Source organism: Dendrobates tinctorius, unplaced genomic scaffold, assembly GCF_039654945.1.
Source record: "Dendrobates tinctorius isolate UK_male_01 unplaced genomic scaffold, ASM3965494v1 ptg000125l, whole genome shotgun sequence".
NCBI classification, from domain to species: domain Eukaryota; kingdom Metazoa; phylum Chordata; class Amphibia; order Anura; family Dendrobatidae; genus Dendrobates; species Dendrobates tinctorius.
This window is the reverse complement of record NW_027361793.1, coordinates 8,577,516-8,594,548: the sequence shown is the minus strand read 5'-3', so window position 1 is coordinate 8,594,548 and position 17,033 is coordinate 8,577,516.

Genomic DNA, 17,033 nt, shown 5'->3' with positions numbered 1-17,033 from the left:
CGCACGAGCCCTGTCGTTCCTCTGGGTAACAATGGTCACCAGAAGGTAAATATTACACACCCCATGTCCAAAAGTAATGTTTACATGTCTAATTTTTATTTCAGCCAGGGCCAATGGCATGTTAGTATATTAATTGTGTTTTTTTCTCTTTGTTCCACAGCACGGTGACCAGCACTCGGGAGCCTGCACGGTTGGACCCTTTTGAAGCGATCCCTGAGGAGACCAGCACCGAGGGACACTTCGACCGCCCCGGTACATCTGCACCTTCCCAGCCTTCCCACACATTCGACCCATCTGTCCCATCCACCAGCACAGGAGTATCGTGGCCGCCTACATTACATGAAGCTGCTGGTGAGGAGATCGCTTTCCCTTTACCCCACCCTTCTGCCCCTGCCACCTCTAGTACACCTGCGGGTACTGGGCGGCAGCGGCAGAGGGGTCAGGAAAAGAGCTATGCTCCAGAGTTCTTGCATCTGAATGCATCTTTCCAGAACTATCTCAAAGTCTTGTCCGAGCAAATGTCCGCAGACTTTCAGCAGCTCATCTTCGGCATTCTGGAGTTGAAGACACTTCTGCAAACAATACATTCAGAAGCAAGATCTTCTCCAAACCACACCTTTTTCAGGTCTGCTGTGGAGCGCATGGCAACACTATCTCCTACCCAGCAGATGCATGTCATGCATTCGTGCCACGGTGCTCTACAGCAGGTTACCTCCCAACCTCCACCTCCCACCACTGTAGTTCCTCCACCTGCACCCCCTCCAGCCACTGTCCATACTCCCCCTCCTATTCAATACCAGCCACCTCCTCAGTACCAGCCACCTCCCCAGTACCAGCAAACTCCCCAGTACCAGCAAACTCCCCAGTACCAGCAACCTCCCCACTTCCAGCAACCTGCCCCGTACCAAACTACTTCCCAGTACCAAACTCATTCCCTCTACCACTTCGCAACCACATCATCTGCTACTCCATTCCCTGCACAACCCTCCTCTCCACCACCCACCACCTGTTCTGCCACCCACATGTCCACCCATTCTCTTGCTTTTTCCACCCCTTCACCTCTAACTGTTCCTTCCCCACCACGATCCCAGTCCTCTCTCCACACTCCCAGTGTCGAAGTGTCCCGCAGCCCCTCCAGCAGTATTTCCACCCCACACTACACTCATTTATAAATGTGTGTATTTAAATAAAAACGAGAAACATTTTTAACAATTAAACAGTTTATTAAAAAAAAAAAATTTTTCAATAAAAGTTAAAGTATTGGTTTACACTGGTTGTCTGTCTTTTATTTCTGAGGTGAACTGTGGTATAAAAAAAGGTTAAGTACAGGGTATACAAAAGGTAAAAAGGTATGCAAAATCAGGTACATTACTGTGGGTAAAAGGTAAATAAATTTTACCTTTTGGCCACAGTTGTGTTCCTGGTTGTGTTTTAGACAAAGTAATTCACCTTTTACCAATAGCTGTGTATCTTGTTGGGGATTTCCTAACAATGTACACAACTTTTGGTAAAAGGTGAAAGACTTTGCCTAAAACACAACCAGGTACACAACTGTGGTCAAGGTAAAAATAGTTAAACCACGACAAGATAGACGACAAGATAGCCAACTTTGTTTGGAAAAGGTATATACTGTTGGTACAGAAGGTACACAACTTTGGTTAAGGGCAGAAATTTATCAAATTCTGTCATCCGGCCAGACTATTCTGCCTTGAGGTGACATAAAGTATTCTGTAAAATTGTCCCTCATTCGTGACACCGTCACAGAACTTCTATTGGTAATGTTCTGGTAATCTTGCAAGGTGGTTTCTTCAGCGGTGTCCTCAATGGAAATGGGTTCCTTGCACATAACAAAATTGTGGAGTACCACACAAGCTTTGATCACCTCATCCACAGTTTCTGTCTTGAGGTTGATCGCAGTCAATAGGACACACCATTTGGCTGTCAGAATACCAAAGGAGCATTCCACTATTCTTCTTACTCTTGTTAGCCGGTAATTAAAAATGCGTTTTGTTCTTGTCAATCCTCTGCTACAGTAGAGTTTCAAAAGGTGTTCTGACAGCTGGAATGCTTCATCCCCTACACAGACAAAAGGCATAGGTGGACCAGATGTTTGCGGCAGTGGTCTAGGGGATGGGAACTGGAAGGTGTTTCCATACAGTTTACGCCCCATGGCAGACAGTTTGAAAACTTGAGAGTCATTGGAGTGGCCATAGGCCCCAATATCAACAGCAATAAATTTGTATTCCGCGTCAGCGATGGCCATGAGGACAATGGAGAAATATTTCTTGTAATTGAAATATTCCGATCGCGATCCTGCTGGCTTTACAGTGCGGATATGTTTCCCATCCACAGCGCCCAAGCAGTTCGGAAACTGACATATCTGTAGAAACTTTTCAGAAATTTCAATCCACCTCTCTGTTGTGAGCTCTGGTAAAAACTCTTCAACTAAGGAGTCCCACAGTGCACGGCATGTGTACTTCACTATTCCAGATACGGTTGAAATCCCGAGTCTGTACTGGAAATGCAGTGATGAAAGGGATTCTCCAGTTGCAAGAAATCTGTGAGGAATTAAAAAACAATAAATTAGTTAAAAATCACAGCATTACATACCAAAACTCAGTTATAACACTTGGAGATACAAACTACCACCAACAAGATTGCAGTGAAAGTGTGCTCTCATGCGAGCATATCCAATAAATGTGGCTTACCTTAAAGTCACCATCAGACGCTCTGCGGGTGAAACGGAGAACCGGCAATAGGTGTCAGCTTTTCTTATGAGGTGTGCAATGCACTCCACCAAGTAATCAAAATTCTCCATTTTCATCCGAACATATCCAAATAATTTCTCCATGGTTTTCGTCTAAGGTCCATGCAGAGTGTAGAATAGACCCCACGTGTCATTCTCTTGGCTGTGATGGGGTGGATCCACAAACGGCGTCGCTGATGACTGATGCGCTGCTGTCTTGCTCTCTCCTTCTCCAGAACAATCACCCTCAAACGGTTCGCCTCCGCTGTAAAATCCACCAAATTCTTCAAAATATTTGCAATCACAATATCCATCTTCGCCAGTCACTTGCTCTTCTCTCCAACATGCAGTTTCTCCTCTACAACCTGTCAAAGATGGGCTGTAAGAACACGGTATATATAAATTTCAGCAGCCAATCCCGTTTCGAAGCCCCCAAGGGGCGTTTTTAAAAACCAGATCCGGTGTAATCCGGCGGAAAACGGATGGAAAAACGGATGAAACTGATGAGATGGATCCGGTTTATGGTCTGACGACCAAGACGGATCCGGCAGAAAACCGGATCCGTCACATCCAGTTTTACATAACATTTGCCGGATCAGGCGCTCCGGCACTATGCCGGATCGCACCTGACGGAGAAAAACTGATGTGTGAAAGTAGCCTTACTTAGAACTCCACTCGCATGGCAGGCAGCTGTAGCCCTCTCTCTCTGGCTCACACACGTTGCTGCTGTGTCGTCGAGTCTCAGTTGGGAACAGAGCATTTACAGCCTCTTGTTCCTCCGGTTTCTGGTGTGGGACCTTTAGTATCCACACATCCTCGGACGCCGGGGTCCGGTCAATGCTTTTCAGCTTAGGGTTGAGCTTGACTCCAGCTCAGTCTCCACACGTCCACACTCTTCCCTGTCTGCACCAACTCTAGCTTCCTTCCTCCTGACCACAGAGAGCAGCTCCCCAGCAGTTAGGTTCAGAGCTCCCTCTGCTGGCCTGGAGGAGGAACTGTGGTGTGTGCTGGAAGGACCTGATAAAGAGATCCTTCATTGCTTCCAAGCCTGACATCACACTCCCTAGGAGGGAGGTAATGCCACTGTGGCGCCCGTACTGGGGGCGCCACACATGTACCCAAAAGTGGGCACAAACACAGTGTGTACCTAGCCTTATGTTGAATGTAAAGTAGACTGGGGCCGTGGAAACCATTTTCAACCAGATGAAAAGGGATCCAGAAAGGTGGAATGATAGCAGCAGCTAAAAAAAAGCCACCAGGTATGTCTACCAATCAGTAGCTATGAATGAGTTAAAGTTATATTTTACTGGACTGGAGGGCCATATTAAAGCTTTGCTGCTTTTGGAACATTGTTCTCATATTTGGGCTTCTGCTAATTGTGCACAAACTTGTAGTTTGCCACAAACAATCAAGTATTGCTAATGACTAAACCCATTAAGTCGCTGACCAAATTAATTCCAACAAAGCAGATACATTTTTCATCAGATTTCAACCTTCGGTCAATAATGGTCACTCTTTTATGAAATTAAAAGGTACCACCACTGGGAAGAAGAAAATGGTCCAAAGGGATCTTTTTGGTTGTCTGAAATCTCTTGTGTATGGTAAACTTTAGAATTAAGCAAAATTCTGTAAGGACTAGAATAACTTTCTCTTGGTCATGTACAATGCAATTTTTTAAATGCCCAATTCTTGCAAGTTTTCTTAGCACTATTGCATCATGCATACAGCATCTCATAAAAGTGAATACACTTCTGACATATTTTATCATATCTTTTCAACGCTGTGAAAATGAGATGCAGCATGTTGGTCAACACCATACAGGGGTTTAGCAAGATAGGTTCCACTCAGAAAATGCCACGTCATGGTCAACCAAAGATGTTGAATGCACATGCTCAGCATCATATCCAGAAGTTGCCTTTTCACAATAAACATATAAGTGCTGACAGCATTGCTGCAGAGGTTACAGTGGTCAGACTGCATCAAATTCGTCAAATTCGTCTCCATGGCTGTCATCCCATAAGGAAGCCTCATCTGAAGATGATGCAAAAGAAAGCCCGCAAACAGTTTGCTAAAGACAAGCAGACTTATAACATGGCTTTCTGGAACCATATCCTGTGGTCTGATGAGACCAGTATAACTTATTTGGTTCAGATGATGACAAGAGTGTGTGGCGGCAACCAGATGAGGGGTACAAAGACAAATGTGTCTTGCCTACAGTCAAGCATGGTGGTGGCTGTGTTATGGATGGGGCTGAATGACTGCTGCTGGCTGTGGGGAGCTACAGTTCTTTGAGGGAACCATGAATGCAAACAGGTGTTACCAGTGGTAAAAAAGGATACCACCAGTTACAGGCATCAGATGATGAGAGAATACAACTCTCATCATCTTACAGCTGCTCTCGTTGATAGCATCAAAAGCACACATATGATGACTCGAGCATTCATCAACCAGCACATGTGCTATAAATAAATAAATAATTTTTTAAAAATTATGCAGGGTCTATTCTATTCTTGGTAACCAGCGCAGGCAAAACCGACATCTGTGGTCTGCAGCCTTCAGCTGTGTGCTTTATAATGGCTGGTTATCAAGAATACATGACATTTTTTTTATTTATAGAACAGGTTTTTTAAATTATTTAAATAATTAACGGCGTTCGACCTCTCTATTTTTAATAACCAGCCGAGCTTTTATTAAAAAGCTGATAGCTGAGTGCTGCAGCTGGCAGCCATTGGTTTTGCCTGCACTGGTTACTTAGAATAGAAGTGATCCCACACCATTTAATTTATTTATAGTTCAGGCACCGGCTAATGAATACTCTCATTAGCCTCGCCTGCACTCGCTGCTGTCAGCGACAGAGAGTAGTACTATGTCATGAGCTGATATACTATGTGATCAGCTGATGTCATCAGCTGATGCCGTTGACCGGTGATAATCTTTTTACTGCTGGTCACAGCTTTTGGCTCACACACTGTCATCTAAAAGCATGGGAACCACGGCTCTCTGATCAGAGGTAACTAACTTATCGCCAATCAGAGCTATCACGGTTTCTCGCACTGTCACACAGCGACAGTGTGGGAAACAGCTGATATTCAGGGGTTGAACCCGAACAGTAACACTGATTTGCTGGAGAAGTCCGTGTTCGGTACAGACTCTGAACTTTAGTATTTGAGTTCACCCCTCATTATCCACAAGCTCCATGATGCCATCATGGAGGAGTGGAAGAGGATTCCAGTGGCAACCTGTGAAATTCTAGTGAACTCCATGCCCAAGTTAAGACAGTGCTTGAAAATAATTGTGGCCACACAAAATATTGACACTTTGGGCACAATTTGGCCATTTTAACTTAAATGTATACTCATTTTTGTTGCCAGAGGTTTAGAAATTAATGGCTGTGTGCAGTTATTTACAGACAACACCAAATTTACACTGTTATACAAACTGTACACTGATTATTTTACACTGTATCAAAGTGTCATATCTTCAGTGTTGTCCCATAAAAAGATATAATAAAATATTTACAAAAATGTGAGAGGTGTACTCACTTTTGTGAGATAATTTTATATGAAAAAGTCAACAATTGTGTATTTTAACCAGTTCAAGGCAAGGCATATTTTTTTTATAGATGTGGTTTAAAAAGCTGTAAGAAAATTTTCTGGACAGATGTTCAATTTTTTTACGTGACGCCTAATTTTTATACTTTTTTTTATTTTTGCAGATATCATTTTTACATTGTTTTTAAAAAAAATTAAGACCAAAAAGAACCACTAACATACATTTGTTGCCCTTTCTATAACAATTATTTTTACATTTTAGAAACTTTTTTATAGGGGGCTAGGCTACTGTCAGAAATTTAGATTGGCAAATACTTTGTTTTTATTTTTTCTGCTTTTATATTTATTTGTCATTGATTTTACACATTGTGCCCTTGTAAGGGTCGGCCAGGACTATAGTTGTGGTCAGAGACACTAAAGCATCAGTGTTCCGGCCTTCCCTCACAGAGAATTGCATTTCACTGTCCAGCGTACCTGCTTCTCCTGGTTCGGGTCCCCCTGGGCAATTCCCAAGTGGCAATGGCCCTTCTCCGAGGCGACTCCCAGTAATTGAGACACAGTCCATAGTAACTTGAACGGTTTCTTTACTGATAACTTCACACAATATATCCTATCCACAGTTGGCACATTATAGGATACACATTCAACTGTACTTGCTTCCTCAGCTCTCCCTACTTTGCTGATGCTTCTATACAGCACACGTCGGGACCGGACCATCTTAGACTGCTTCCCAGCTTCTTCCTGGCCTAACCTCCCCATGATGACAATTCCTTCTGCCTTTTTTGCCCCAGACTTGAAATCATCTGCCACCCAGTTTGGTTGCCTCTGGAAAAGCATCCGACCCATCTGTACTACTCCCTGTGATACTTCAGCATCCTTCTGTTCCTCACTTCAACCGACTCCCGCCCTAAAGGCGCCCACCCAGGCTATGAGTCGCCACATCTTTTCTCTACTGTACCTCTACTGTACTTGTCCACTGTATTGATGTCCAGTGGCCGTGGATTACGTGGGCTGTCACTGCTAAGCATTGCGTGGCTGCCGAGCCGTCCTGGGCCTATAGCCCATGTGGACACTTCGGGCACCCTGGCCCCATCTGAACTAACTTTCCTTCTCCTCTAACCTTAACTCCCGGCAGCCCATCCTACACTTAACCTTATCCTACTATGAGTTCTATACACTAGAGTGCCCCCCTCTAGCATCTAAAAAAGAGCACTATGCTTTCCCTATACTGTAAATAACAAACCATGAAATGCAGTAAACATTATCATAACTATGTGCAAATAAAAGCAATAATACAATAAAACGTGAAGACAAAACAATAGTAATACCCAGAAGGAGTAGCAGTACCATTTCATATGTGCAGCAATTAGAGTTGAGAGAAACGGGTCGGTCAAATTCAAAAGTCGGCGACTTTCGCTGAAGTCGGGTTTCATGAAACGAAACCCGACCATAGCGTGAGGTCGGCCACGAGGTCGGCGACCCAAGCGCCAAAGTCGCGTTTCAAATGATGCTTCCAGCGCCCTTTATCAGCCAATGATGGAGGGCGCACACTGTGGGCAACGCGATGACAAAGGCATCGGTCACCACCACCTTTGAGAAGGGCATGCAAGTGATTGGCTGGCTTTGTGTGGCGTCACAGGGGCTATAAAAGGGTGTGCACACCGACCGCCATCTTACTTCTGCCGATCTTAGCATTAGGGAGAGGTTGCTGCTGCTGATTCAGAATAAGGGAGAGCGTTAGGCAGGGAAGAAGAACCAAAAAACTGCTTCTGCTGTTAGCGATTTCCACTGTACAACACAACAGTTTGTGTGCAGTGACAGGGGAGGCTATATTTTTGTGCATCAGCTCAATTATTATGCTGCCTTATAAGGCTCCCTGATAGCTACATGCTGTTTGCACACTGCTGTGCAAACTGCTTTTTCAAAAGCAAAAATACTTTTCTTCCTCTTTTCTGCACAGTTACCAAGCGTTCATTTTTCCACCCTTTTGTGTGCAGCAGTCCTGCTTATTAGGCTGCCTGCGTCCTTACTTGGACTGTGAGCATCATTGTCAGCCTCCTAAAATCTCTATTGAGATCAAAATTCTCACCAATACTATATACACCCTCCACCTTGTCATATACCATCCAATTTCAGCCTGTTACATTGAGGTGTAATCTCTACTGGCCCTGAGAAACTAGTTCAGCGTCCTCAAATCTCTAGTGAGATTCAAATTCTCACCAATACTATATACACCCTCCACCTTGTCATACACCATCCAATTTCAGCCTGTTACATTGAGGTGTAATCTCTACTGGGCCTGAGACAATAGTTCAGCATCCTCAAATCTCTAGTGAGATTCAAATTCTCACCAATACAATTTACACCCTCCACCTTGTCATACACTATCCAATTTCAGCCTGTTACATTGAGGTGTAATCTCTACTGGGCCTGAGACAATAGTTCAGCATCCTCAAATCTCTAGTGAGATTCAAATTCTCACCAATACTATATACACCCTCCACCTTGTCATACACCATCCAATTGCAGCCTGTTACATTGAGGTGTAATCTCTACTGGGCCTGAGACAATAGTTCAGCGTCCTCAAATCTCTAGCGAGATTCAAATTCTCACCAATACTATATACACCCTCCACCATGTCATACACCATCCAGTTTCAGCCTGTTACATTGCGGTGTAGTCTCTACTGGCCCTGAGATACTAGTTCAGCGTCTTCAAATTCTCACCAATACTATATACACCCTCCACCTTGTCATACACCATCCAATTTCAGCCTGTTACATTGAGGTGTAATCTCTACTGGCCCTGAGATACTAGTTCAGCGACCTCAAATCTCTAGTGAATTTCAAATTCTCACCAATACTTTATACACCTTCTACCTTGTTTTACAGTACCATATACCTGGTGGTATTTTGGGTACATTTTCACAAAAATGAGGAAGTATGGTGGAAGAGGCCATGGAAGTGGGCGGGGGTTGCCAGCTGGTCCTGATGGTTGTGGTGTTGGTGGTGCATCTGTTGGTAGTGGCAAAAGCACAATAGCACCTAAGGCAGGAGGTGTTGAGCCTGCGTCATCGTCTGGCTCCACAAGGCCTCGAAGGCTCCCTTTTCTAGGAGTAGATAAACCGCTTTTAAAGCCGGAGCTTCAGGAACAAGTTTTGGCTTACATTGCTGACACAGCCTCCAGCTCTCTCGCCTCCTCTTCTGAAGTTTCAAAAAATAAAAGCACTGAGTCATCAGTGGAGGCTCCTGGTCAGGAACAACACCTTTCCTTGTGTCCTTCACCCCTACCAAAAGTGAAGGATGCACAGGCCAGACTATAGATTACTCCATGGAGCTCTTTTCACATACCATGCCTGGGTTATCAAGTCAAATTGTGAATTCCCCAGTCCAAGATGAATCTGAGATGGAGTGCACTGATGCACAGCCACTGCTAGATTTTTCTGCTGGTACATTCACTCAGAGCACCACATTGTCCTCGCAGTGTACTGAGGCAGAATCAGACCCTGATGAAACTCAGGTGCCCCTTCCCGCATACTATACCACCTTACACGGTGACACAGAGGAAGGTGCACATGAAATTGAAGAGGAGGTGATGGATGACCCAGTTGTTGACCCAGATTGGCATCCATTGGGGGAAGAGGGTGCCGCTGCCAATAGCTCAGAAGAGGAGGAGGAGGATCTGCAGCAGGCAACGACATCACAACAGCTGTTATCTGGCAGGACCGGAGCACTCCAAAAATGGGTTACAAAGACCAAAAGAGTAGCAGGACAGCTTGGCGGTGGTCAAATTAGCACAGCTGTCACGGCACCGCCAGACTCAGGGCCTGCTGTCCCGGCCTCGGCCAGTAGGAGGCGCCGGACTATCACATCACCGTCAGACTCAGGGCCTGCTGTTCCGGCCTCGGCCAGTAGGAGGCGCCGGACTATCACATCACCGTCAGACTCAGGGCCTGCTGTTCCGGCCTCGACCACTAGGAGGCGCCGGACTGTCCTATCACCGTCTGACCCGTGGCCTGCAGTCTCGGCCTTGGTCTCTGGGAGGCGTTGTGCTTCAACCCCGAGTGGTGGCGGCGATAGTCATGAGGCTCCTGCGCAGGCGTCCGCTGGACGCAGGCTTCGCTCCTCGGTCAGTCATGAAGGGGCTGGTGCATTACCATCCAGCCTGGTCCTGGGGGCGGTCCGGATGACATCATCAGGCCACAGGCCTGTAAGGGATGACCTGATCCCTCAAATACCTTGGGACTGCTCTTGCAGGCCGCCGGATATATTCTTGGTTCCCCTGCGTGTTACTGTGTGAATTACTGTTGACTGACTCTGACTTTTGCCTGGACTTCTGACCCTTCTTCTGCCTAACTATTCTGTACCTCTGCGACTCTCCTGGTTTATGACACTGACTTCGGCCTGGATTCTGACTCTGCTTCTGCCTAACGATTCTGTACCTCTGCGACTCTCCTGGTTTATGACACTGACTTCGGCCTGGATTCTGACTCTGCTTCTGCCTAACGATTCTGTACCTCTGCGACTCTCCTGGTTTATGACTCTGGCTTCGACCTGGTATCTGTCTTTGCTTCTGTCTACCGTGCTTATACCATTTCTGCCTGACTGGTTTAGTCTCGGATATCATTGCCTCTGTGTCCTGTGTTGGAACACCTTTCTGGCGACCGTCCTGCTCTGGTCTTTGCTCCTATTCAGACAGCACCTCCTGGGCTCTGCTATAAATCCAGATCCCTGTATAGGGGTAAAGGGTATCAGTGTTTCTCGGGGTGTTGTCCGGCTGCAGCCCAGACCGCAGGCAGACGTCACATTATATCCGGCCCAAAAAATAAAACGGCTTTTTGTGTCTATACTTAACACAGATAAAAGCAGTTTTCCTCACCTTTTTTTTTCCTTCCTCCTGACTGAGCTGATTCTTGGCCCAAACACCTGTTACATTGCACAGCCTGGGAAGTCACTCTCAGGCTCAAGCATGCTGCAGCCTGGAAGCTCCAAGGAAAATGCTGGCTGTTGGAAATCCACATTCCTGGACCATCACCCCCTGGACAGCTTTGGGGGTCAGGTATTGCCCGCAAATGCGGCCAAACTGTTGTTACCAGTTTCCCTTTCTTTTGCTAAGAAACGTCTGTGTGTGAAGGCTTATGTGGATTGTGGTGCTGCCGTCAACCTTATGGATTTTTTATTTGCTAAGAGCCTTGGTGTACCTCTGTCAAGGCTTAAAGCGCCTATTCAGACTACTGCGATTAATGGTACATCTATATTCCAAGGAGGCGTGGAATTCGTTACTGCCGAAATTTCTATGTCAGTGGGGACATTACATAACGAACAAATGTCATTTTTTGTTATATACAATTTATCAGATCCAGTTGTGTTAGGCATGCCATGGTTGCACCAACATAATCCGGTTATTGACTGGCGCATAGGTGACGTTGTGCGCTGGAGTCCATGGTGTCAGAGTAACTGTATGTCTTTTTCAGTAAACCAGATTAAAATTAAAACACCTTCTATTCCATATGCGTTTAGGGATTATGAAGATGTTTTCTCTATAGTGGAGTCGGAGAAACTACCTCCTCACAGAGAATACGATTGTCCTATTGAATTGGTCCCTGGTGCCCGTCTCCCTAAGGGGAGAATATTCAACCTCTCTGGTCCTGAGCGTGTAGCCATGAAGGAATACATAGCAGACAGCCTTCGAAAAGGCTTCATTAGACCTTCCACCTCACCTGTAGGAGCTGGGTTTTTCTTTGTAGAGAAAAAAGATGGTGGACTCAGACCATGCATTGACTACCGTGAGCTGAACGCCATAACCGTAAAAAATCAATACCCGCTGCCACTCATTCCTGATCTGTTTAATCAGTTACTGGGAGCTCGCTGGTTTACTAAGCTTGACCTCCGGGGGGCATATAACCTGGTCCGCATAAGAGATGGGGACGAATGGAAAACGGCCTTTAATACACCCCTTGGCCATTTTGAGTACCTGGTAATGCCCTTCGGACTCAGTAACGCTCCTGCAGTATTCCAGCACTTCGTCAATGATATTTTCAGAGATATTTGTGGGGTGTATGTCGTCGTATATCTGGACGACATTTTGATTTATTCTGCTGACCCTGTGACTCATGCTCAACACGTCCGTTCAGTACTGCAAAGACTGCGCGAAAACTCTTTGTTCGCGAAATTTGAAAAATGTGTTTTTTTTGCCGAAGAGGTGCAGTTCTTAGGATACATGGTCTCAGGCAAGGGGTTCCGCATGGATCCCGCCAAGATTCAACCCATTAAGGATTGGGTACAACCCAAATCGCTGAAAGCACTCCAGCGATTTTTGGGATTTGCGAATTATTATCGCAAATTCATCAGGGGATTCTCAGAGATTGCCAAGCCACTCACGGACCTTACCCGGAAAGGGGCGGACGTGACTAATTGGAATCCTGAGGCAACCAGGGCTTTTTCCACACTAAAAGAGTGCTTCGTGGCCAACCCGGTGTTGATTCAACCAAACTTGGACCACCCGTTTATTGTGGAAGTAGATGCCTCCGAAGTCGGAGTGGGAGCAGTGCTCTCACAAGGCTCTGCATCCCTCACTCAGCTTCGTCCATGTGCCTTTTTCTCCCGCAAATTCTCTGCCACGGAGAGAAACTATGACATCGGCAACCGAGAATTATTGGCAATTAAGTGGGCCTTCGAGGAATGGCGCCACTTCCTCGAAGGCGCCAAACACAAAATTACTGTTATTACCGATCACAAAAACCTAACCTACCTAGAGTCGGCTAAAAGACTAAACCCTAGGCAGGCCAGGTGGGCCTTGTTTTTCTCCAGGTTCGATTTTTTAATCACCTTTCGCCCCGGAACCAAAAATGTGAGGGCAGATGCCCTCTCCCGCAGCTTTTGTCACACACACACCGAGGACTATGAACCAGCTCCCATATTGGCTAATGGCATTGTTGTGTCGGCAGTATCTCTGGACCTTCTGGAGGAGATCCGTAGGTCATCAGAACAAGTTCCTGACACTACGCCCCCCAAAAAATTATTCGTCCCAGCTACCTTTCGCTTACGAGTGTTAAAAGAATCTCACGACTCCGTCCTGGCAGGCCACCCTGGTCTCAATAATACCACTAGGCTGGTAACCAGGAACTTTTGGTGGCCAACGGTGGCCAAGGACTGTAAGGAGTACGTCTCAGCGTGTGAAGTCTGTGCCCGCGCCAAGTCCCCCCCATAACCGTCCTGCCGGCTGGCTTCAGCCCTTGCCCACCCCTGAAAGTCCATGGACCCACATCTCCATGGACTTCATTACAGACCTGCCACCCTCCGAGGGGAAAACTTGTATTTGGGTGGTGGTGGACAGGTTCAGTAAACAGTCTCACTTTGTTCCCCTGTCCGGCTTACCCAACTCTGAAACCTTAAGTAAGTTGTTTGTTCTTCACGTTGTACGTTTGCACGGCGTTCCGGCAAATATCGTATCCGACAGGGGTACCCAGTTCGTCTCGAAGTTCTGAAGGGCGTTCTGTAGACGTATTGGTGTTGAGTTGTCTTTTTCCTCGGCATACCATCCCGAGACGAATGGTCAAACTGAGCGTGCCAACCAAACGCTGGAGCAATACCTCCGCTGCTATGTCTCAGCACATCAGTCAGATTGGGTGGAACATTTGCCATTGGCAGAGTTCGCTCTCAATAATAGATACCAAGACTCCATCAAAACCACCCCCTTCTTCTGTAACCTCGGACTACATCCGCGCTTTGGATCATTTTCGGCCAAGATGTCGGAAATCCCAGGGGTTGAGCAAAATATACATCGTCTAAAGACTATTTGGTCCGAAGTAAACTCTAATTTAAAAGGGGCTCAAATTAGACAGACTTCGGCAGCCAATAGACGACGATCCCAGGGGCCGCACCTGGGAGTTGGTGACAAGGTTTGGCTCTCTACAAGAAACATCAAACTTAAGGTACCGTCAGCCAAACTGGGTCCCAGGTTCATCGGACCATATGAAATATTAGAGGTAATTAACCCAGTAGCGTTTCGGTTAAAGCTCCCGCAGTCTTTTAAAATTCCTAACGTTTTTCATAAGTCCCTCCTCAAGGTATTTCGCTCCCCAATTCATCCCATCCGGTCCCCTCCTCCTCCAGTTTTGGTCAAGGGCGCCTTGGAGTACGAGGTCCAGGGCATATTTGATTCCCGTCTAGTGAGAAACTCGGTACAATATTTGGTGCATTGGAAGGGCTACGGCCCAGAGGAGAGGTCCTGGGTCCCCGCTAGTGACATTCGTGCAAAGCGGTTGATTAGCAGGTTTCACCTCCTCCACCCTGACAAACCGGGTTTTGAGGGTCCGGAGGCCCCTCTTAGAGGGGGGGGTACTGTCACGGCACCGCCAGACTCAGGGCCTGCTGTCCCGGCCTCGGCCAGTAGGAGGCGCCGGACTATCACATCACCGTCAGACTCAGGGCCTGCTGTTCCGGCCTCGGCCAGTAGGAGGCGCCGGACTATCACATCACCGTCAGACTCAGGGCCTGCTGTTCCGGCCTCGACCACTAGGAGGCGCCGGACTGTCCTATCACCGTCTGACCCGTGGCCTGCAGTCTCGGCCTTGGTCTCTGGGAGGCGTTGTGCTTCAACCCCGAGTGGTGGCGGCGATAGTCATGAGGCTCCTGCGCAGGCGTCCGCTGGACGCAGGCTTCGCTCCTCGGTCAGTCATGAAGGGGCTGGTGCATTACCATCCAGCCTGGTCCTGGGGGCGGTCCGGATGACATCATCAGGCCACGGGCCTGTAAGGGATGACCTGATCCCTCAAATACCTTGGGACTGCTCTTGCAGGCCGCCGGATATATTCTTGGTTCCCCTGCGTGTTACTGTGTGAATTACTGTTGACTGACTCTGACTTTTGCCTGGACTTCTGACCCTTCTTCTGCCTAACGATTCTGTACCTCTGCGACTCTCCTGGTTTATGACACTGACTTCGGCCTGGATTCTGACTCTGCTTCTGCCTAACGATTCTGTACCTCTGCGACTCTCCTGGTTTATGACTCTGGCTTCGACCTGGTATCTGTCTTTGCTTCTGTCTACCGTGCTTATACCATTTCTGCCTGACTGGTTTAGTCTCGGATATCATTGCCTCTGTGTCCTGTGTTGGAACACCTTTCTGGCGACCGTCCTGCTCTGGTCTTTGCTCCTATTCAGACAGCACCTCCTGGGCTCTGCTATAAATCCAGATCCCTGTATAGGGGTAAAGGGTATCAGTGTTTCTCGGGGTGTTGTCCGGCTGCAGCCCAGACCGCAGGCAGACGTCACAACAGCGTGCCAGGCCTCAAAATGTCTTCCATAGTAGGAAGAGTGCAGTGTGGCACTTTTTTGAACAAAATGCTAATGATCAGGCAAAAGTAATCTGTAAAAAGTGCGCAAAAACCTTTAGCCGAGGGAAAAATCTGAGAAATTTGAATACCAGTTGCATGCTTAAACATTTAACCACCATGCACTTGCAAGCGTGGACGGACTACCAAACCTCACGTATCACATGTGCACCTGCTCCGAATGAAGGGAGTCAGCAACACTACATCGCTTCCCCCACTGTAAGCCCACCGGTTAGCACACCACCAGCAGCAAATGTCGAGGTGTTTTCGCAAGGGCAAAGCAGTCATGGAATCGCAATGTTATTGCTACGAAAGACTGAATCTAGGCCATCAGCAACACCACCAACACCATCACCAACCCTCTCTCAGTCCGCCATGTCCACCGCTAGTTCCACCATATGCAGCTCTCAAGTCCAGCTCACCCTACCAGAGACTCTGAGTAGGACAAGAAAGTACTCATCCTCTCATCCTCGTACACTGGCTTTGAACACCCACATTGACAAACTATTCTCGTTAGAGATGATGCCCTACCGGTTGGTTGAAAGCAATGCTTTCTGCGAGCTCATGGCCTACGCAGTACCATACTATGACCTACCCAGTCGGTACATCTTTTCGCGAAAAGCCATCCCAGCCCTCCACGTGCATGTGAAAGACCGCATTGTCCAAGCACTCAAGAAATCAGTGAGTGGAAAGGTGCACCTCACAACAGATGCATGGTCCAGTAGGCATGGCCAGGGCCGTTACGTGTCCATCAATGTGCACTGGGTTAATGTGGTGGATGCAGGGTCCACAGGGGAGAGCGGCGGTGGGACAGTGCTGCCTAGCCCACGGTATAGGAAACAGTTGGCTGTAGGAGTTCGACCCTCCTCCTCCAGAAGCGAAAGCTCGTCCACAGAGCGCAGTCGCACGAGCACTCCATCCGCAGCTGCCAGTGTTACACACGAGGTGTCCCACTATCGAACAGCTAGTGGTAAGTGTCAGCAGGCTGTGTTGAAGATGATGTGTTTGGGTGACAACAGACACACCGCAGAGGTACTGGCCAACTACTTGCAGCGACAAACTGAGTCATGGCTGGGCAGTCTACATCTTGAGGTAGGCAAGGTAGTTAGTGATAATGGCTGGAATTATGTGGCAGCCACAGCCCTTGCAAAACTCAGACACATACCTTGCCTGGCTCACACCTTGAACCTGGTGGCGCAGTGCTTCCTCAATAAATATCCGGAGTTAACAGCCCTGCTCCATAAGGTGCGAAGACTGTGCTCACACATCCACCGGTCGCCCGTACACCCCAGTCGTATGCAGAAGCTGCAACAATTGCTCCACCTTCCCAAGCACCGCCTAATTATCGACGTTGCAATAAGGTGGAACTCCACCCTGCACATGGTTCAGAGGCTGTGCGAACAG